Source organism: Emydura macquarii, unplaced genomic scaffold (genome assembly GCF_026122565.2).
Source record: "Emydura macquarii macquarii isolate MOO-44397 ecotype Brisbane River unplaced genomic scaffold, CSIRO-AGI_Emac_v2 contig_2768, whole genome shotgun sequence".
Lineage (NCBI taxonomy): Eukaryota > Metazoa > Chordata > Testudines > Chelidae > Emydura > Emydura macquarii.
In genome coordinates this window covers 29330677-29352855 of record NW_027132905.1, presented here as the reverse complement: position 1 = coordinate 29352855, position 22179 = coordinate 29330677, and the positions used below count along the sequence as shown (strand labels likewise).

The 22179-nt window shown below is 45.7% G+C and overlaps 1 long non-coding RNA gene across 1 annotated transcript; it reads left to right on the top strand.

Annotated features, from left to right (window-relative positions):
- The first annotated feature begins 9347 nt into the window (after positions 1-9347).
- On the top strand, positions 9348-21197 carry LOC137165536 (uncharacterized). The gene is made up of 2 exons (XR_010923415.1): positions 9348-9481; positions 19757-21197. It is a non-coding gene; the product is annotated as an uncharacterized lncRNA (long non-coding RNA).
- Positions 21198-22179: the final 982 nt, after the last annotated feature.

Sequence of the window (22179 nt, the reverse complement as noted above, 5' to 3'; positions counted from 1 at the left end):
AGTCAGAGGCTAGGGACACTCGGAGCCTGGGGTTACCTCCCTGACCATCTTGGCTAATTGCCATCAATGGATCTATCCTCCAGGATCTTATCTAATTCTTTTTTTAACCCAGTTATAGTTTTGGTCTTCACAACATCCCCTGGCAACGAGTTTCCCAGGATGACTGTGCATTGTATGAAGAAATACTTCCTTTTGTTTGTTTTAAACCTGCCTCCTATTATTTTCATTGGGTGACCCCTTGGTTCTTGTGTTATGTGAAGAGGTAAATAACATTTCCTTATTTACTTGCTCCATACCAGTCAAGGTTTTATAGACTTCTGTCATATCCCCCTTAGACCTCTCTTTCCAAGCTCAGAAATCCCAGTCTTTTTAATCTCTTCTCATACAGAAGCTGTTCCACAGCCCGAATCATTTTTGTTGCCCTTTTCTGTATGTTTTCCACTTCTAATATATCTTTTTTGAGATGGGGCAACCAAAACTGCATGCAGTATTCAAGATATCTATCCCTTTCCTAATAGTTCCTAACCTTCTGTTAGCTTTTTGGACTGCCTCTGCACATTGATCAGATATTTTCAGAGAACTATCCACAATGACTCCAAGATCTCTTTCTTGAGTGGTAACAGCTAATGTAGACCCCATCGTTTTGTATGTCTAGTTGGGATTATGTTTTCCAGTGTGCAGTACTTTGCATTTGGGACAATTGGCATAAGCTACTCATCACCTTACTATTCCTGTATGTGTAGCTATACACATATGAGCAATAAAACCACAATCAGGGATTGTGGCCACATAATAGTTATCTACCAAATATCAGGACCATTAAGAAACCAGAATAAATGTGGTGCTACCATTTTACAGCTCAGCTGGTGTGATGGAAAAGGTGTATTGTCTGTTTAGGAACTTCATCCTAAACACAGTTCAGGAGGTTTGGAATGGGAAATGGAGTCTTTGGTGGCTACACCACAGCTTTGCTCCGCTTTCCATTGGTCCATTCCCATTTGCTGATTATCCGATAGTCTGTGTGAAAGGGGTGGGTGAGCGCAATGAGTGATACCTCTCAACAAATAATTCTGAGTGCCAGAGCACGGCAAACTCTACCACACCCACTACAGAGCTTGCACGCTGCCGGCTGCAGCTAATGACACAGGCACCAGTGCTTGTTAAATAAAAGAGGATGCAATGCAAGGGCATTCAGTGCAGAATGGCAACCTTCCGCACTTCACCAGGAAAGCGGCAACGACATCAGTGCCGATGAAGGCTTGAGAATCACATTTGTAATCAGCAAGATGTGCGCTTTTCGAGCACTGAGCCACCTGTGCTCCTGCTGAAGTCAACGGTAAAACTCCCATTGGCTTCAAGGTCAGCAGAACTAGGCCAACACCGGGCTCTTTTGAATATCCGACCCCAAATTCTCAAGTTATGTTTGTGTTGCATATGCTCTCTACAATGGCTTTAGGGAGGAAGGGTGGTCCAGTGGTTAGGGTGCTAACCTAGGTCTTGGGAGACCTGACTTTAAGTCCATGCTTTGCTACCAACTCTCTGTGTGACTTGGTCAAATCACTTAGGCTTATTGTGCCTAAGTGGGGGATAACTGCACAGCCCTGCCCCACAGGAAGGCTGTGAGGATAAATCCAATAAAAATTTTGAGGTGCTCAGATACCGTGGTAATGTGTTGCCTTATAAGTTCCTACCACAGATGTTCTTTAAGGCTGGGCGGTTGAAGGAAGCCTAAGGAATGTCAAGTGTTCAAATCCTGTTCAATTTCAGTGGAAGCCTGACTCCTTGGAACTTCCAGCGTTAGTCATTCAGCGCATATTGACTCACCTCTAACTTTGATATATGACCACCCCTAACTTCAGAGAGAAACTTACTGTATATTCAAATGCAACATGAATGCTCTTGAAATATTAATAAGAAGCTTTAGTGTGGTAAAAATAAACGGATTAGGAATCTTATGGCAGAGCTCATGGCGTGCTCTTAAATGTTATGGACCGGCTTTGAGTCTTATTAATCATTATTGTTTATGTAACTCCCAGAGGGTGCAAGGGGCTTTACCCTCATGCTCTACGACAGCGCTCTGCCCTCGAGAGCTTATGGTCTATGGGCCTGACCCTGCAAAGAAGCACGCTGTTTTACTCATCTGAGCAAGCCCTTTGGCGTCAATGGGGCTAAGCCAGCTAAGAGACTTGTGAGCCAATTGTGGGGCCACAAGTCAACAAAAGGGGAAGCAAAACATGAGATCTAGTTATTCAGTTTCCTTTGCTAAACATTTTGTGCAGTGAACAAACCCGAAATAATGCCCTCATTTACACGTCATGCGATGCAAATGGTGTCACTGGAGGTGCATACAGGGAAGGATTTGCCAGTGAAGATGTAAAATACGTCACACAAATAAAGGGAGGGAAATGTGGTTTGGGTTTTATTTTTACATGGTGGGAGTTTCAGAAACACCTGCATGTCTTAGGAGCTGAACCCTTCAGCCTGGTCTGCGCTTAAAAGGTAAGTCAACATGGCTCTGGCGCTCAGAGGTGTGAAATTCACACCCCCGGGTACTGTAGTTGAGCCGACCTAACCCCCAGTGAAACCACAGCAATGTTGATGGAAGAATGAGTCTGCTGACCTAGCTATCGTCATTTGGGGAGATGGAGTTCCTACAGCAGCATAACTACAGCACCCTAGCTGTGCCCATGCAGCACTTTCAGTGAAGACAGGGCCCTAGTGAGTTTCAGTGGGACTTGTGCTCCTAAGTGATTGAGGCCCAAATCCTCAAAGGTATCGAGGTGCCTACCTCCCATTGAAACTTATGGAGGTTAGGTGTCTAAATACCTTTGGGGATCTGGGCCTTAGCTGCTTTTGAAAATCCCACCCAGTAGGTCATGGGGTAAGTTTCTAAACCACCATGTATCAGAGTGACACAGACACTGTAGTTCTGGACTCAGCTACTATGCCCCGCCTAGATGTCTGAAATGTATCACCTCCCTCTCTCTGGCTGACCAGTGAATGTTTCAAACTAAAATTCCCCTGCCTCCCACCCCCGATACAGTCCCATCCAACATCCTTTAAACAGCTGTGAATCAATCCCCTCCAAGTTGGCCAGGGGAAAGCTGTTCTGTCAAAGCGTGTTTGAATTCCAAAGTTTCCCAGGTCCCCGATACAATTTAGCAATTAGAGGGTTAAGTTTCTTCCTGGCCTTGCAGCATTAACTGGAAAGGAATGAAGTGTCAAGCATGTTCTCACCACAGCAGGCTGTTGGAAAGCAACTCCCCTCTCCACGCACACACACCTCCCACTGCTACGACCAAATTATTTTCTATCCTCCAGAGACCCAGTATGCCAGACAAAATCTGCAGCATGACTCTGATTCATTGCAAAAGGATGCAGATGTAATATTCCCTTTTTCACTGGGCTTCCTGCACGCTAATTCACACTACAGCTCAAGCATTTTGAAGAGTTTTACTGCTCTTCTTCTTTTAAGGCTGTGACCCCAACCTGCATGGCCAACATCTCTCCCCACCTCCAAATAAAGAGGTTAACCTCACATCTCAAAAGTGCAAATAAGCAGCTATCCCCAATGTGCTAATTAGCTGACAGTTTGGAAGTAAATAGGTATGACTGGTGGTAATTTCCTGGCTGAAAGGACAATTATTTGTTTCAAACAGTCTGCAAAATAATCCCTGTAAGGTGAAATAGGAAACTAAATTCAAAAGAGGTTTCCTATTCCCACCAAGCAGGACTGAAAACTGGTTTGAAATTCCTTTTTTTATTTATAGTGCATGGTATCCATGGAAACCTACAGAGGAGGTCATGGTAGCTAGGCCTCCGTTTCACCCTGCTCAAGGGATTACCGTTTCACAGTGCTACACAGGCGTGTAAGAAAGTGGATTCACAATTCCTTGCAAACAGCATCCCCCTGCCCGAAGCCCCCAGTTCTAACCCTTCCTGCAGGGTTACGAGATAAGATTTTTTTTGTTTTTTCCTCATAAATCTGCTTTGAGATCTTAAAATGATGGGAATTCCAGACCCGGCACCCATCAGTAAAAGGACCACTGAAAATGCATAGGCTTCCAAATTCATCCTGCTCGTGATTCACTATGCAGTTGGGTTTATTTCTTTTCTTGATTGTAGTTGTGTTTGATCAACAGATTTGGATCAATTCATGTTAGTACAATATGGTATGTCCCACCCTGCCCGTTTTCAAATCAGCAAGTGAGGCCGGCTCTTTAAAGTCCAGGAAATCTGCTCCTAAAGTGTTTCAGGTGAACTTTTAACTTAATTCACTGAAGTGAGGAAAGCCCAAGTGTGATTTATGCTGCAAATGAATTCTTTCACTGTTGACACCCAACGGCTTGCATACAGGTCTTATTCTTTCTTCTTTACAGATCGCAGCTATTCATACAGAACCCAGCTCTTTATCAATATGATCACAGGAATAAAGCCTGGGAACAGGTACTTCTTGGTGGAACAATCAACATTTTTGTACTGTGTGAGCTTTGGGCCTGAACAGGTAAGGTACGGGTGCCTCCTTGCTCCATTGATTTCAGTGGGGAATTGAAGGTGGTCAGCACCTTTCAGGCACCACTCAGCACCATGCAGAGCTGAAGCCTGGGCAATTATGAACAGAAGAGTCCCCATATTACAATTTGACTGTGTGCTATTTAGCAGGACGGAACGATCATTACTTTTTATACTGTCGATAAAAAACAGTGATAGTCCGTATAGTGATGGATACACTTTATAAACGGCCAGAACTATGCACTGAATAGTAAATTCAAAAGAATGCTAGTTTCCTATTTGACTGTCCTGCTAAATAACTAGCAGGGAGTGTGGTCTAGTGGTTAGATAGCTAGGGACCAGATGGCAGATTTAATAAAAGGGGTTGGAACCCTATTTTCAGGTTCTCAACACCCACATTTAGGGTGAGGTTTTCAGAAGAGTTCAAAACCCAATATGCATCCTCAATCTGCTCAGCTCTTGAAAACCTGGCCCCAGGAGCCAAATACTTTTTTCACACAACATGTAATTAGACTGTGGAACTCATTGCCACAGGAAGTTGTTGAGGCCAAGGGCTTAGGAAGATTCAAAAAGGGACTTGTCATTTATGTTATTAATTATGATGATTTGGGAAGGGATATTAGATCTTGCACTAAAGGCTTAAGCCAGCCTCTAACTACTAGAGATCAGGATAAAGTCCTAATGTGGGAGGCTGATCTGCCTGCTGTGGAGTCCTCACACCTTCTTCAGATATATCTGGTGCTTGCCATTGTCTGCAGACAGGATACTGGGCTAGGTGGACTGTGAGTCTGAGGAGTGTGGCAATTCCTAGGCTCACATAAAATAGAGATAACATGTACTGATGGTAAGGGTGGTAGGTTGCTTATTGAAAGTGCTTTGAGATCTCCTGATGAAAAAAGACATATATATCTTATATATAAGATATAGGTATTACTATTATTTATTAATGAATGTCTGCGAGGAGCTTTGAGATCCTTGGATGGAATTGCGTTAGATTTGAAATATGGATTTTTGTTATGCATTTGGTCTAGGCTCTGATTATTAAACACAGGTAAGAGTTAGCACTAGACTCTTTACTTGGTACAATGGAGGGAACCATTTGTTCTCCTCTTGGGACTCAACATATCTTTCCTAAAGCCAACTGAGTGATTTGTTGTGAATAATTTAGCCATTCAGTTTAAATCCTTGTGCTAAGGCTGGACTAAGTATACTGTCGTAGACTGTCCCTGACAGGTGTTTGTCTAATCTGTTCTTAAAAACCTCCAATGACAGGGATTCTATAACCTCCTTTGGAAGTCTCTTCCAGAGTTTAACTATTCTTATAGTTAGGTTAGATCCTAGGAAAAACTTTCTAACTCTCCCTTGGATGCAGATTAAGCCCATTACTATTTTTCCTGCCTTCAGTGGACATGGAGAACAATTGATCAGCGTCCTTTTTATAACAGCCCTTAACTTATTTGAAGATTTCTTCAGGTCCACCTTCAGTCTTCTTTTCTTAGGACTAAACATGCTCAATTTTTGTAACCTTTCCTCATAGGTCAGGTTTTCTAAACCTTTCATCATTTTTATTGCTCTCCTCTGGACTCTCTCCAGTTTGTCCATTTCTTTCTTAAAGTGTGGCGCCCAGAATTGGACACAGAACTCCAGCTGAGGCCTCACCAGTGCCAAGTAAAGCGGGTCAATCACCACCTGTGTCTTGCATATGACTCTCCTGATAATACATCCGGGAATGATGTTGACTGGTGGGTCAAACTTATATTAGGCCTTAGGCTTATTAGATGAACCAAACTTCCAAGATGCTTTGAGAATGCTGTTAAATATTGTAGGATGTGGAAAATGCCAGTTTTCACAAAATATAAAATGGCCTGTAATATACTGCCCTGTTATTTAACTTAGTAAATAATTCTGCAAGGAATGTACTAACCACAAGTCTAATGGATGTTAGCCTGGCAAATTTAAAGTATTTATTGGAAATTTATATCTATATATAAGTGGCACAAACAATGAAGAAGTGTCACACTCTGATCTTGAAGTTGAAAATGTCTGAAATGTGATGGGAAATTTGGAAACTGACTAAAAATAAGGATAAGTTTGTATATGAAAAAAGGAATCAACCTAAGGTGAAACTGGAAACAAGGTATCTACACTAAGGTCCAACTGAAGACAAAGAGTCAAACCCAGACAGCATGGAGATCAATCTGCCATACTTTGTCATTGGCTGCAAATTTTGGTTCCACAGACTTGGTACATATATGCCTTTCTATTATGTGATGTGCTACTAATTAATAAATATCAATCAAGCTTCAGTACTTGAATATCTTCAGTACTTCAGTATCTTTAATGACTAAGTAAGATTGAACTTCAATTGACAACAGTATTAGCTTTTTTCACAGCTGCATCACACTGTGGACTTATACTTAATTTGTGATCCACTATAACCCCCAGATCCTTTTCAGCAATACTATCATCTAGCCAGTTATTCCCCATTTTGTAGTTGTGCATTTGATTTTCCTTTCAAAAGTGTAGTACTTTGCATTTATCTTTATTGAATTTCATCTTGTTAATTTCAAACCAATTCTCCAATCTGTCAAGGTCATTTTAATTCAAATTCTGTTCATCAAAGTGCTTGCAACCCCTCCCAGTTTGGTATCATTTGCAAATTTTATAAGCATACTCTTCACTCTATTATACAAATCATTAGTGAAAATATTGAATAGTACTAGACTGAGGTCAGACCCCTGCAGAACCTCGCTAGATATGTCCTCCCAGTTTGATGGCGAACAATGGATAACTATTCTTTGAGTATAGTCATTCAACCAGTTATGCACTTACCTTACAGTAATTTAATCTAGATCACATTTCCCTAGTTTGCTGATGAAAATGTCAAGTGGAACTGTGTCAAAAACCTTATTAAAATCAAGGTATGTAATATCTAGAGTTCCTCTCCCCCAGGCCCAATCCACTAGGCTAGTAAACCTGTCAGAAGGAAATTAGGTTGGTCTGGCATGATTTATTCTTGACAAATCCACATTGGCTATTAGTTATCACTGTATTTTCTTGAGTTCTTCGTGAGTTCTTGAAGATAATCATTAACGGTTCAGAAATAGCTTCAGCTAGTTCCTTAAGTATCCTAGGATGAATTTTTTCAAGCCCTGAAGACTTGAATACTTCTAACTTATCCAAATATTCTTTAACCTATTCTTTCCTTATTTTGGCTTGTATTGTTTTCCCTTGTTAATATAATTGTGTTAAGCATCTGGTCCCCATTAAACCTTTTAGTGAAGACTGAAGCAAAATAGGCATTAAACACCTCAGTTTTCTTGATGTCATCTGTTATTAACGCTCCTTCCCTGCTAAGTAGAAGACCTATATGATCCTTCATCTTTCTCTTGCTCCTAAGGTATTTAATTAACCTTGTCCCATTGCCTTTTGTGTCCTTTGATAGGGGTAACTCATTTTGTGCCTTAGCCTTTCTGATTTTGTCCCTACATGCTTGTGCTATTCTTTTGTACTCCTCCTTAGCAATTTTGGCCCTCCATGCTTCCACTTTTTGTAGGATTCCTTTTTGATTTTCAGGTAATCAAAGAGTCTCTGATAGAAAGAATAGTAAGAGGCCAATATGGCTCTATCTCTGCATAGGGATAGTCTGCTGTTGTACCTTTAATACTGTCTCTGTGAGAAACTGCCAACTCTCCTGAACTCCTTTATCCCTTAGATTTTCTTCCCATGGGACCATACCTACCAGTTCTTCTGTGTTTTTTTGAAGTCCAATGTCCTTATTCTGCTACTCACTCCTTCCTTTCCTTTGAATCATGAAATCGTCATTTCATTATCACTTTCATCCAAATTGCCTTCAATCTTCAGATTCACAACCAATTCCTGCCTGTTAATCAGAATCAAGTGTAAATGGCTGTCACCCTGGTTGCTTCTTCCACTTTTTGAAAAAACAAGTTGTCTCCGAGACATTCAAGAACCTATAGGACACTTGTGTTTTGCTATATTACTTTTCCAACAGATATCTGAGTAATTAAAGTCCTCCATTACTACCAGGTCTTGTGTTTTGGATATTTCTTTTAATTGACTTACTCATCCACCTCTTCCTCCTGATTTAGTGGTCTATAGTAGATATTGACCCTGTCCCCCCCTCTTTATCTTCACCCAGAGACTTCTGACTGGTCTGCCTCTGATCAATCTGCCTCTGACCTCCTTTTGGACCTCAGAATGAGTGCATGTATAACTCAGCATTTCTCCCTTTTTTCACTGCCTGTCCTTTCTGAACCCAGCTGTACCCTTCTATTCCAATATTTCAGTCATGAGATTTATCCCAGCAAGTCTCTTTGATGCCAATTAAGGTATAATTTAGCTTATGTAGTAATACTTCCAGTTCTTCCTGTTTATTCCACCTACTTCTTGCATTTGTGTGTGGACATCTAAGATTGTTGAGCAGATTCCCCCACTGTTATCTCTCTTGTTGCGCCTATGTCCCTATTGTAATTTTCCATTTTCTCCTCCACATCTAGCCCTCTATTAAGGTCATCTTTTTATATACCTGTGGGCTTTTGTCACCTGCTCCCTTTAAACCCAGTTTAAAGCCCTCCTGACTAGGTTGGCTAGTTGGTGTGTGGAGATGCATTTCCCCTTCTTAGTCAGGTGGACCCTATCTCCTTCTGAGTTGGTCATTATCTGCAGCTGTTCAAATACTTGTGCAGCAAACTTTAGCCTAGGGATCATTCACACAGTGATGAGTGTTCATTACTCCCGCTTTGTGGCTGGTCATCTAAGTCACACGGTATCAATTCCATTCCCTGGTTGGTTGACATAAAGGTGAGAAAGAGGAAGAAGGCCTTGACAAGCCATCAGGTCTTGGAGTGCCTCAGCAGGGAGTTGACTGGAATGGGAGAAAAAAAAGAAGCTCAGGGAATTTGAGGGTATTTTAGAGCTCTTCCTCAAGAAAGAGCATTATATTTGGGTGAGTACTTTTGTTCTTTCTTACACCTGTCAAGTGCATGGATTGAATCCATTGGTCTCCCCTTTATGCTATAGTATCCTCAGCCATTCACCCCTGTCATTGTGTGTGTGTGCTTGATCCCCACCTCAAAGGGTGTGTGCACACAAACTCTTGTCTGTCCCATTAGATTCAGAGTGTCAGTGCCACATCTCTGGCCAAGAAGCTTTGGGGAGGCGCTGATGTTAGTATCTCATTTGTACCTGTTGAGGGCATTCACAGGACTGAAATGTTGGTCTCCCCATTCTACCACCATTTGTCACAGCCATGTATTATTACCAACCTGTCAGCATTGGTGTGTGCCTGCTGGGACTTAGGTGTTAAGGGGGAGGTAGGGCTGAGATCTTCAAATCTGCCTAAAAGATCTGGATGTCTAGTTCCCATTAAAACAATGGGAAACAGGCATCCAAATCCCTTGATTGGCTTTGAAACCCCCACTCCAAATCTCTGTGGCAGCCCATTTGAGAAGCAGTCTGTCCTTCTGTATTGACGTTAGCACTGGAGGTCTGCAGCAATGATGAATAAACAAGGTGGGCCTAGCATTTACACCCCAAGCAGATGCTAAAGTACAGTCCTCACCTGCACAGCTTTGTCCTCCCAACCAGGCCATCAGTGGCCATTGAACCACAGGGAACTACTGCACCGATAGAGCAGCCTGGCATTCAATTTGACTGGGAAAAGCAGGAAGCCGAGGACTGAAGTTGTAGGTGGCTCTTGCATACAAGGATGTGGCGGATGCTCTTATCTAGTTACAGCAGAAGGATACAGAGAAGGGCAGCGGAGCAGAAGAAGGTTCATGGGTGGGTTTTGCTTCTTCCAAGAGGATGAAGATGAAGACCTCTACTGATAGCTGTGCCACCATGGTGACGGTGACTCCTGAGGCACATGAGCATTGTCCTTGGAACGGCCTAAAGCAAGTGGCTCTAGTGGGCTGGAAGGGAGAATTCTCCATAGAAAGCTGCTGAAAATTTACTCCAAGAGTGTCCTCAAAGCCAAGCACTGTCAGGACTGGGATGGGGGTGGTCATGCCTAGTGGTTGGAGCTAGAGTCAGCAGCCAGGAATAGCACTGAGGGTCAGAGCCAGAATCAGAAACAAGTGATCGCAGCTGCAGCCAGTGAAGATCTGCTGCTTCTGTGCTTAAGAGCAAGCCTGCTGGTTCCCCTCAGCAAATCAGGCAGTTCTGCTGCAGCTCACCCGTGTGCATTTGTCTGCCTGCAGACTGAGTTAGCTCATCCCAGGCTCAGTGGCAGGCGGTTGTTCCTGACATGCACCCAGGGTGTGATGGGAAATAACCTGATGTGTCACAAGAACACTGAAGGGGAACCAGGCCACCCTTTGCACCCTAACATCCCATTCCTGAAAGCTGCCTGTGCAAAGATGCTGCTGCTTGCTGGGTGTGAAATCACTTTTGTGGGCACAAAGATCCCATATAAAATTTAAAGTTGTATGTTATTTTTGAGCTTATCAAGATGAAACTTTTTTCCATGAAGATGATGATTCCTGAAGATATGCTGTTTGACTGATAGCCCAGTTCCAAACTGGAAAGTGTACTGTTATTACCAAGAAGAATAAGAAACAGAGGTGATGAAACTGATCATAGGTTTGAACTTATTTTTAATTTTTCTGATGAATGATGGTGAATGACTGGAATGGCCTGCTAGGGATTTTCCACTCCGTTATTTTTGTGGATTTTTATATTGATATCATGACCAGTTATGGAATGGTCGTCTGAAAACCTTTCACCCACGTAAGACTATGTCAGCTTCCTCAAAAGTGGTCTCATGTATCATAGATTGGGGAGTCAATCTCTGCGGTATGTAAAACAGCAAATATTTTTAAAATTGCTGATTTCAGAGGGTCTGAAGTGTGTTCTGAATCTAAAAGTCCTGAGACTTGCAATGATCACCTCTTACTTTTGGTCCCTAAAAGTTGCCAAACTTCTGCTTGTCAAAAGTGTTCTGTATTCTAATATCTCTGCCGCAGGAGGAGAAAAGCCACCACCTAAGAATAAGTCTGAAAAGGAAACTTTATAATTGACTCTGAACTTGTGTTTACACATTCGGTGATAATTTGGTTTCAGTATTAAGATATTTAACCAACTCTAAATACAGATCTGTTTGACTCAGGTAAAATACTTTAGGTTTAGTTATAAATACATTAACAGTCCTACCTTCCCAAACCCTGCTTTAAAACGGCTAAGGATCAGTTATTTTTTTCTATTAATTTTATGATTTGATGATCTAATTCCAGTATGGAAACTAACTTGTGGATGTGATCTTGATTTGATAGTTATGTTACTTTATTCTCTGTTTAGTTCAATGTTAATAGCTTAGCTTGGTGCTGTTTTCTTGATTTGATTTTTGTTTGTTCTTTACTGTTTTGATCAAACTTATACATTGATAGGGAGTCAGTCACATTTCTATCAATCAGCAACATGGGTCCAGAATGTCAAGGAGCTGGGTGGATACCAGCCGGCTAACCAAAAGCGTGAGCAGCTCCCCCTAATTAGCCATTGTTTCTCACATAACCCTGCACCCTTCCTGCCAGATGGGAGGCTGCTGCTCCATGCTGACAGGTGCCAAGCCTTGTTTTTCTCCCCAAAAACAGTGTGCCAGGGCTTTGCTGACCAGTGAGGCTGACAGAGTACACGGGGCCAGAGAGCAGGGATCCAGTTATTGATGACCCGTCCATTTGTACATCCTAGCCCCGCTGCCACAGCAGCTTGGATCTGAGGAGTAACAAGCTGCCAGCAGCGTTTTGGATGGAGCTCAAGCTGTCACAGAAGAGTGGCAACTCTGCCCCAGGTGCCTGGCCTCAGGCAATGGCACGATGCCCTCAGACCAGGGTGTGAAAGCCATCTTGCTGACTTCATGCCCTGCCTTAACTTAGTGGTGGGATTCTTTCCAGGGTGATGCCAATGTCTCCTGGTCTTGAAGGTTTCCTTCCAGCCTTGTGACATGCCCCATAAGGTGTTTTCCCAAACTTCCATTACAGTTGCCCTGCTGGTAGGTGAAGGAGAGAGTGGAGATGGGGTGGGATTCCACCCATCACATGTTGGCTGGCTCTGGGAACAGCTATACACAGCTTCTCTCTGAACCATTCATCTCAGCACAGGAAGCCAGCAGCCCGTCTTTCCCAGCAGCAACCCCACCACTTCTCCAGCACCTGCTGACCTACCCCACCATGTCCTCGGGCTCCCTTTCCTGGCACTCTGGCTTTCACTCCCCATTGATGCCAACACCAAGTTAGCTTGCAGGTTCTCCTCCTCCAGCTCTATTGCCTGCTGCTGTGGTCTCCCCTCCTCTTCTGGCAGTGGTGGTGGAGCTGCTGCCTGCCCCTGCTCAGAGACATGCCATCATCCCGGGGCTAGAGCAGTCCTCCATGCCACAGCAGGCATCACTCTGATTGCCAGTTTGACAGGTGGTCCCAGAAAGCCTTAGGCTCCCAGTGGCTGAGTGAGCTGGTTCTGCACTCCATGTGCACAGCTGCATGGCTTGGTACTGCCCGAGGTAAGCTGGGTGAGTACTTGGCGGAGAGAGGACAGCCATACACCCATTTCCCCCCTTCTCTTCCACCTCCTCTTCAGCAACCTTCCCCCATGCGGCATTAAGGGTGTACCTGGGGCTAACATCTGGGACTGTCTGTTCACACTCAGAGTTACGACACTCGTGGGTTCCCACATGAACTTCCTTGTTAATAAAGCTCCCTTGCTGCCAGGGAGATTTTTCTGTGGTTTCTCCTGAGTTATTGAACATGCTGTGTGGTCCCAGCACCCCTGGGGCTTGCTCCTCTGGTCAGGAAACATTCTTTTCAAAGTCCAATATGGATCCTCCCTGCTAGGAAAAAAAAAACCCAACAGGACAGCTGGGAAAGTGAGCATGCATCCATTGTGTGAGCAAAATCCCCCTGGGCTGGGAAGCATGCAAACAGGAACCCGGCTATTCTTGTTTGCATTGCACTAGCACCTAGCGGCTGCCACTAAGATCAGGACCCAGCTATGTTAGACACAGCAACAGACAGTCCATGCTCAGAGAGCTTACAATCTCAATAGGCAAGACAGACGCCAGTAACTTGTCTTAGCACGGCAGAGCTAGGAATAGAACCCAGCTGTCTTGGCTCCAAGCCCACTGGACCTCACTGCCTCTCCCCATAGGTAGCTAGTTGTGGCTATAAGCAGGTTGTGCAGTTTCACACAGCCGCATGGTGTAAATATCCACATGTGCATGCGGCCTCAGGGCCTGGAATGTGCCAACATGTTGTATAGTTTGCCCCGAGTGGCAATTTGGCCCTTCATTATGGTCAAGCGAGCATTCCTGTGCATGGATGGAAGTTGGGGCCGTCCAGCTGAAATTTTGAACAAAGGTTTGAGCTCAGTGGGGGCTCTGGGCAAAGGGCCAGCTGGTTCCCTTGGAGAGGCAGGTGGCTAAGGAGAAATGTGTATGCCGTTTTACACTTAAGGTGACCTTGCAATGAAAGCTTGGTTTGTATTCAACCTGAAACTCGTAGAGACCAGCAAACCCCTACCAGCTTTCTGCCAGACTGGGGTGGGGAATGTTTGTGGCTGCTAATAACTCCCTTGGCACCTGGGGTACACTCAGAAATAACACTGAGCCCTAAGAGACAGGCCCTGCCAGCTGTAAAGGCTGGGCCAGTGGTTGAGAGATTTGGTTCAGGCTGGTAACACCAGAGGTTCAATTCCCTGTTCCACCACAGGCTTTGTGTGTGACTGAGTTGGTCACTCTAGGCTAGATTCTTAAAGGTGGTTAGGTGCCTGTCTCCCATGAAATTCAGTGCCCCTGTGAGCCAGTACTTTTGAAATCCCATTTGTAATAAACACAATGTGGGGTTTTCCAGCTCACTCAGCACTGAGCTAACCCTGCTGCTGTTGAAGTCAACTGGAAAATGCCCATTGGCTTCAAGAGCAGCAGAGCTAGGCCAAGGCTGAGAATTTTCCAATGGCCCACGCTAAGTGATGGGCATGTGTCTTCACTGCTGTCTCCAGCACTGTTCCCAGGCACTGCTTCTATTTGTAGTCCAGGGAGTGGGCGGGTGCCAGCCCACCAACTGCTAAAGGCCCCTCCCCCAGCCGAAGGAGAGGAGTCACTGGACCCAGGACACAACTGATTTTGGGAGACACCTAATGAAAAAATGGGAAAGGGCGTGAGGGTCAAACAGAGGGAACCGGAAGGGGATACCGAGCAGAGAACCCCGAACAGCACCCACTGCTCCTGAAAGGTATCTAGGGAGCCAGTGGATGCTGCCCAGAGGAACTCCGCCCGGATGCGTGAGCAGCCGGAGGAACAGAAATAGGCCCCACAGTCACAGAGTGCCGGAACCCTGCCAACCTCTTCTCCCTGGTGTTATAGATGGCCATTTTGGCCAGGGCTAGGAGGAGGTTGACGAGGAAGTCCCTCAACTTTGTGGGGTGTGTGTACAAAAACAAGTGTGGGGAAAAGTGCAGCCAGAACCTCAGCAGGAGGTTCTGAAGGAGCCGGAATAGGGGCTGCAGCCTGGCGCACTCCAGATAAATGGCGCCAGGGTTTCCCTCATGCTGCAAAAGGGGCAGGTGTCGGGACGAGGGGTGAACCACGCCAGGTACACGCCCAAGCTTACGGCTCCATGAAGGAGCCACCAACTGATGTCCCCGGTGGGCGGCGGGGTCAGGGTGGAATAGAGACTGGCCCACCGGTGGTCCTCGCCCTCTGCAGGTGGTAGTAGGTCCCTCCATTTGGTGTCTAGGCAGGACACAAGGGCGAGGAAATGAAGGGTGTGAAGCACGAGCATGTAAAGATGGTTCCTGGGTGCGGTTTGGAAACAGACTGGTTAAAAGTCTAGCAGCCGGCTCAGTGCATGGGGAGAGGGTGGCTGGGGGGACTCGCGGGGCCAGGGCCCGATGAAAAGCTCCAGAGGGCTAGGACTGAAGGGGGGGGTCGGGAGCCCCCTCTCTCAGAACCTGTTCGAGGTAAACCCAAGCAGCGGGAGGCAAGGCTGCCCTCACCTCCTGGAGTATGCGCCGGAGGGTTCGAAGGTCCCAGGCACTGCTGCCAGGGAGGGAGGATGGCCAAGTGGGTAGGATCTCGGCTTGGGAGAAGTGAGGTCAGTTCTCTGCTCCGAATCCCTGTGTGACCATGGGCAAATCACCTAGATGGGGATGTATGGAAGGAGTTAGTGTTGTGATCAGAAGCTGCCCTGCCCGTGGCATAGGTGGCCAAATGCCTGTCTTCTCCTAGTTTGTGACTCACTCTGGGTCTTAGATGGGAGCCTAGGCACGTAGAGGGTTGCAGCAGTGCATGTGCCCAGAGTTTGAAACAAGCACCTCCGGAACTTTTACTCTGAAAACTCAGGCACGGAGTGAGAGTAGGTGCCCGCAGGGTTCAGCTGAAGACTTTGTGCATCGCAGTGAAACCAAAACTGTGAATTAGCCACTGAACTCCTTGTGTGCATCCAGGCCCTAGCTCTCTGTGCTTCAGTTTTCCATCCATACACAGGGCAGGATAGCCCCACCCTTCCTCACAGCTAGCGTTGCCAACCCCCCTGGAATTGTCCTAGCGTCTCCAGGATTTAAAGATTAACCTTTAATTAAAGATTAGGTCATGTGATAAAACCTCCAGGAATCTGTCCAACCAAAACTGTCAACCCTAACGGGTGTGTGAGTGTAAATACGGTAAAGCTTGTGAGGTGCTCAGATACTGTGGTGATGGGGGCCAGATAACTACCTTAAAGGGGCATAACTCCTTTCCTCCAGAGATTGCAAAGTGCTTTACACAGCTAAGTATCATTATTCCCATTTTACAGATGAGTGACCAACACACAGAGAGCACGAGGCTTCCCAAGGTCACAGAGTTCAGTGACTGAGCTGGGAGGAGACTGCTAGTCACCTGCTCTAACTGTTAGCCACTACTGCCTGCCAGGGTTCTTTAAAAAATGTTTCTGTGACATGTGCGTGGTTTGATGTGTCACTCGAGGCTCTTCTCCTGACAAGGCGGACGTGAGCGAGGGCAGAGGAGAGTGTTAGTGGGGATCTGCCCGGGAAGGGGAAGGGGTAGTGTTTATGGTTCATTTCTAGGGGAGCTAATTTCTAGCTGCCCCCTGTTGCCATAGCAGTGTGAGTGTCTTCAGGGTTCTGCTGTACTGGGTTCCTGGAAGCTGACTGCCAGGCCTTTGTTTTGCTGCAGTGACAGCATCATTACACGGCTGCAGAGAACCAGGTGGCTCAATGAATATGTAAATAAGCATAAGTGGCTGAACTCCAGGCTGGCCAGTGCAGAGTCCTTGCTCCATGTTTATATGCCTCTCCTAAATATATACTCCAGTGACTGGGGCCTTGCTGTACACCTAACGCCGATAGTTAGATCGTAACACCCACCTTCACTGTCATCCCTAGAGAGGTTGGAGGGGAGGGTCCCTTGTGCCTGGCATGGGGATAACGCAATGCAGTCGTAGCCCAGCCAGGAGGAGGATATCAGCACCAAGAAGAGGAGGGTGACCAGATAGCAAGTGTGAAAAATTGGGACAGCAGGTGGGGGGGTAATAGGCGCTTATATAAGAAAAAGCCCCAAATATTGGGACTGTCCCTATAAAATCGGGACATCAGGTCACCCTAAAGAAGAGTTTGGCGAGAGGGAAGAGTTCTCCAAAGGCTATTCAGAAGGCAGGGTGGGGGTCAAAATCATGTTGTCTCTGGCACTGGAAGGGGGTTGTGGCCATCCCTCCTGAGAGGCTGGGTGATCAGGACATTGGCCTGGGAGCAGGTAGTGCCAGGGCAGTGACAGGGCTGGCTCTAGCAGTGCACTGTGGACACATGCCCACTGGCCAGTCTATCGCTCCTTGCCCTCAGCAAACCTGGCAAAGCCCAAGCCCCAGCTAGAAGTGCCACTGCACATGGTTACAAGCGGCCAGGTGCAGTTGCCTAGTGGTTTGAGCACTGACCTGCTATTCAGGAGAGTGGGGTTCTAGTCCTGGTTCTGCTGCTGCCCTGATCTTGGGCAAGTCACATTACTGCTCTCTACCTCTGTTTCCCCATCTGTAAAATGGGGATAATGATACTGACCTCCTCTGACAAGTGCATGTAGCTCTGAGCTGCCCACACCAATACCAGAGACCTTCCAAATTCCTCCCTGGACTTCTGGATTCAGGTTTGCCTGGCAGCAGCCAACAAGCTCTGGCTAAGATGACAGGGTTGTAATCTGTGACCATTGCTATTTAAGGGGACAGGCAAGTCCCTGTTGAGCAACACAAGATACTCCCTTTTCCCCAGGACTGAGCATTTGCCTCCTTAACTTTTAAAGTCCCCACTAGCCTGGGAACAAGGCTCGAACTCAGGTCACAGATGTAGCAGCACTTAAACCAGGGGACTGGTGCGGGGCGGGGGGCCAACTTTCATCCGTATTATCCAGTGTTACCTGCATTAGAGGCACAGTTCATTCCTCCAGCACAGTTCTCTCCCAAGAAAACCCTCCAGAAATGGGACTGACCTGCCGGCAAGATCACCTCTCTGCTCAGGATACACAGCCGCAACTGTGGTGAGCGGAAATCCCTGTCAATAGAATGGAGAAGCAGCAGCAGGCTGCTCACTGGGAGAGGTTTCCGTAACGCCTTTCTCCCCATGGTCTGAAACAGCCCTGATCTGCTGACTTTCAGGGTATGCTGACAGGCCCCCTTGTTTCTCCTGGCCTTTGAGAGGGGGAAGCAGTAGCTGACGCACTGGTGTGTCAGCATTTGCATTAAGAGCTGCCACTTGATAGAAGGAAGAAACTAGTGGTGGGGAGGATGGTATAGTGGGGACCACCCTAGAATGACACCGTAGCCACCTGCATGGAACTCGGAGGGAGGAGCACAGGTTGCAGGGGTAAGACTTTGGAAGAAGCGCCTGGAAGTCAGTCTGTGTGCGTATGGTTGGAACACATGCTAGAGTCAATAGTTCTCTTAATAAATAGCTAGTTTAGTGTTAGAGATATGGAGGCCTCCCATGCTATTGCCTGGCACCTAGAATGCACTCAAGAAACCTGTCCTCAATTCGCAGCTCTGCCCTAGACTTCCTGTGTGACCACCTAATCTACCCCATGCCTCAGTTAAGTAGGCATTGTAGTGCCCGGCCTCCCGGGGCAAGGTGTGGTGTGTGCTAAATCCAGTAGTGATTGGGAGGCAGCCAGATACTGAGGCCATAGGCTTAAGAGCAATGAGGCGCCAGTTTGTGACAGGAAGTGGAGAATACCCTATAAAGCTGAAATTGTAGGAGGAGCATAGGTCATCATTGGTTAGCGGTGTAATTATCTTACCTGGGATTGGACAGCAAGGCTCACACACCCCAAAAGTCATGAACAGTGCAATGAGATGCTCTGTAGAAGCAAGCGCTCAGTTTTATTGCATACCCAAAGGCAAGTCCCTTCACTGACTTGGTTCAGTACTGACTCATACTGGAGTTTCCTATTGACTCACTAACTCCACTTCCTGGGGTGTTTCTTGGGGTTCTCCGAAGCACTGATGTGGCTTGACTGTAGCAATTGAAGCCTGAAGGGGGATGTCTGCAGGCTAATAATAGTCTGTGTCTCATTATGACATGTATTAAACTGAAATGTGCAGGTGCTTAATCTTTGCAAGGCATTCAGAGCACACAGTCTTCTCTCCAGCCCAGTAGCTCTGTGCAAACACCAAAAAGAAGCCCTGCTAAGTATCTTGCCACATGGCATCCTGGAATCTTTACAGACCATTTCACCTTCACAGATAGCCCGAATGCTCTCTGCATCTCTGTCCCCTGCGGTCACCAGATAGTGGAGCCGCCTCTTGTTCCGCAGTGCCTCGGCCCCTCTTTAGCTTTTCCCATCACGCCACGCACATGCAAGACTCCAGAATTTACACCAGGGTAGGCAAACCAATTGGTGTCAAATAACATCTTTGCCCCAGGCTCAAGGGAAATGTGAAGTGTTATTTTATAGAGGTTCAGAAAAGCTACAGTGGAATTGCTTTTTTAAAATGATTTTTCATATCCCTGCCCTGTGCCCTTCCGGGATCCAACAGGGAATGTATTCAAATATCTTGGGAATACTCGTTGCCTAGATATCCCTGGAAACAATGGAAATCTTACATTCAAACCAACTTTTAGGTAGCGTCACAGAGGTGAGGCAAAGCATCTGAATTTTAAGGCTGGAAAAGCAAAACCTTTTGGTTTTCGAGTGTGGAAGGAAAGCAGACAGGCCAGGGAAGGGTTAACTAGATACGCTCCTTGCTGTTTTTTCCAGGCCCTGCTGCACCAGATTCTTCCGTTTCTCTTGGCAGACGCTGGACTCTTGGGCTCAGAGGATCAGCTGACCATGTGACCCTGGAGAGTCCAAAGAAACTGATGGTCAGCACCAGACAGAGGACGTCACTCTGCAGCTTATTAGCAAAGAAGCAATCTCTAGTCCAGAGGAAGTGTGAGCCAAGTGAGTGGCAGAAGCAGCAACAGCAAAACAAACAGTATGGTTCAGGAGACGCAGAAACAGGACTATTTGCATTAGCAGCCCTTTCCCCCTTTCACAGCATTCTCTGGTCAGTGTGCACATGCATGCATGCACACTTCTTCTCATTAATATTAAAAAAATCAGAGTAAAACATCACCTACTATATTGACAGCATGAAATAGATGAGAAGGCAAAAATGGCTAGTTATCAGCTTAGCACTGGTTAAGCGTTTGTCCCATCCTGTGCTTCATCGCTATCTGATAGTATCTCCTCCATGAGACCCGTGATTCTCTTCCCAGTACTGTAGGATCCCAGTTATCCCAAGAGAAACACCATGTTTGTGTGGTGAATTCAGATAATCAGAGGCCAGTGTGAAGAGGGAACCAAGAGACATGCTGGCCGACTATTGGATGGGGAGCTGGGGTGATCAATGGAGCTGAATGAACAGGAAAAAAAACTGGACTGCAAATATTTTGGTGAATTAATGTGCTGGCTTCTGTTTACGGTGCTTTGTGTCACTTCTGAATCACAGTCATTTTGCTAGCTGCCAGGGGGGTAATTGTGAAACTGTTCAGACATCTGCAAAGTTTTCACAAGTTGTAGCACAAATGATTCTTCAGAATTTGCACCAGGAGAGTTTGATTTGCTATTCACTATTCCTTATTCTGCTTAAAATACCTGGCCCTGATTCAGCAAAGTGCTTAAGAAAGTGCCTGACATGATTACATGATAACTCCCTTTGCCTGCAACAGCATTTCTCACGTTCTTAAAGTGAGGCACATGCCTAGCCGAATCAGGGCCTCAGTCACCCAATCAGAGAGTTGGAACAATACCATGTGAATTTTTAGGTTGCCAACCATGCTTGGAATAATAAATAGGGACTAATCAAGGCAAACAGTTTGCAGACAACTCCTAGGCTGAACTTTACTTGCCCAAACCGTTCAGGAAGCACTTATGAAATATGGGCCAAATTCATCTCTGTTGCAAGCCCATTGCACCCAGGGTTTGATCTGACTCAGTTGATACATTCAAAGAAAATCAGGACAGCACGCTAACCAAAAAAGGGGCTACAACTGTAACGTATCACTTTATGCCTTGAGGTGACCACTAGCTCCCCTAAGACAGGTTTTCCCAGCAAGGTCCTGATGTGCAGTTCAGTCCGTTGATGGCAATGGGAGTCTTTGCGCTGTTCTCAAAGGCCTTTGTACCACGGCTCCATCTAGAGAGATGCCAGATCTGTTGGGTTTATATTCATCAACGACTGAACAGCAGCGTGAGGTTTTATCAGACACCAAAGCACGAGAATCTTTTGTGGGGAAAGAAAAGCTTAATTTATTCCAGCAGTGCTTTAAAATTCAAAATCACTAAAAACTAAAACTACACCACACAGCAGGCTTTATCTTATGGTATAATACACTGCACCTGCACTGCACTGCACCTAGAGAGCTTGACCAAGATCATGGCCCCATTGTGCTAGGTGCTGTACAAACAATAGCTGTCTCAATAGACAAGCCAGACGAAGGCTGGAAAAGTAGAAACAAAGGGGAGGGGATGAAATTTGCTCCAGATCACATGACAGGTAAGCAGTGAAGTAGGAATAGGACCCCGTCTCCTGACACCCAGTCCCATATCCTATTCACTAGACCACATTGCCTCCTGATGGGCTTTAATTCAGGCCTCTACAGATGTGCTGAATCTGGTGGTTTGGGGTTTCTCAGCTACTGAATACCAGCCCTGACATTCCCTTGGACACTAAATCCAAATGCAGGTAAAACAGCACAGCATCTTTTGGGAATAAATAATGAAATCTATTTTCTATGGGGGCTCAAGGTTAGTATTCAAAAAGCTAAAAATCAAGTAAAAAACCCAAGTATACACTACATAGCAGGGCTTTTTTAGTTGAGTCCAATAGATAACATACTTATTGCAATGGCATCTTAGAGATAATAGGTTGAATTCAGCTGTTATTTGCACATGTGACTCTGCTGACATCCAGCTGGTTTGCCCTTAGGGCGAGACTTGACCCATCTACTGCAAAATTTACTAGACAAATTAAACCATTTGTGAAACTGGTAGTAATAATCTATTGCTGTGAAGCAGGGGATTCACTAGCTGGCTTGATAATACTTGCCTGTGATATGATTGTCCATAAAAAAAAAAGGCCACCAGAGCTTTTCAGTCTAAAAATGACTTTTATTTTAGACCAAGGAAAAGCAACAACA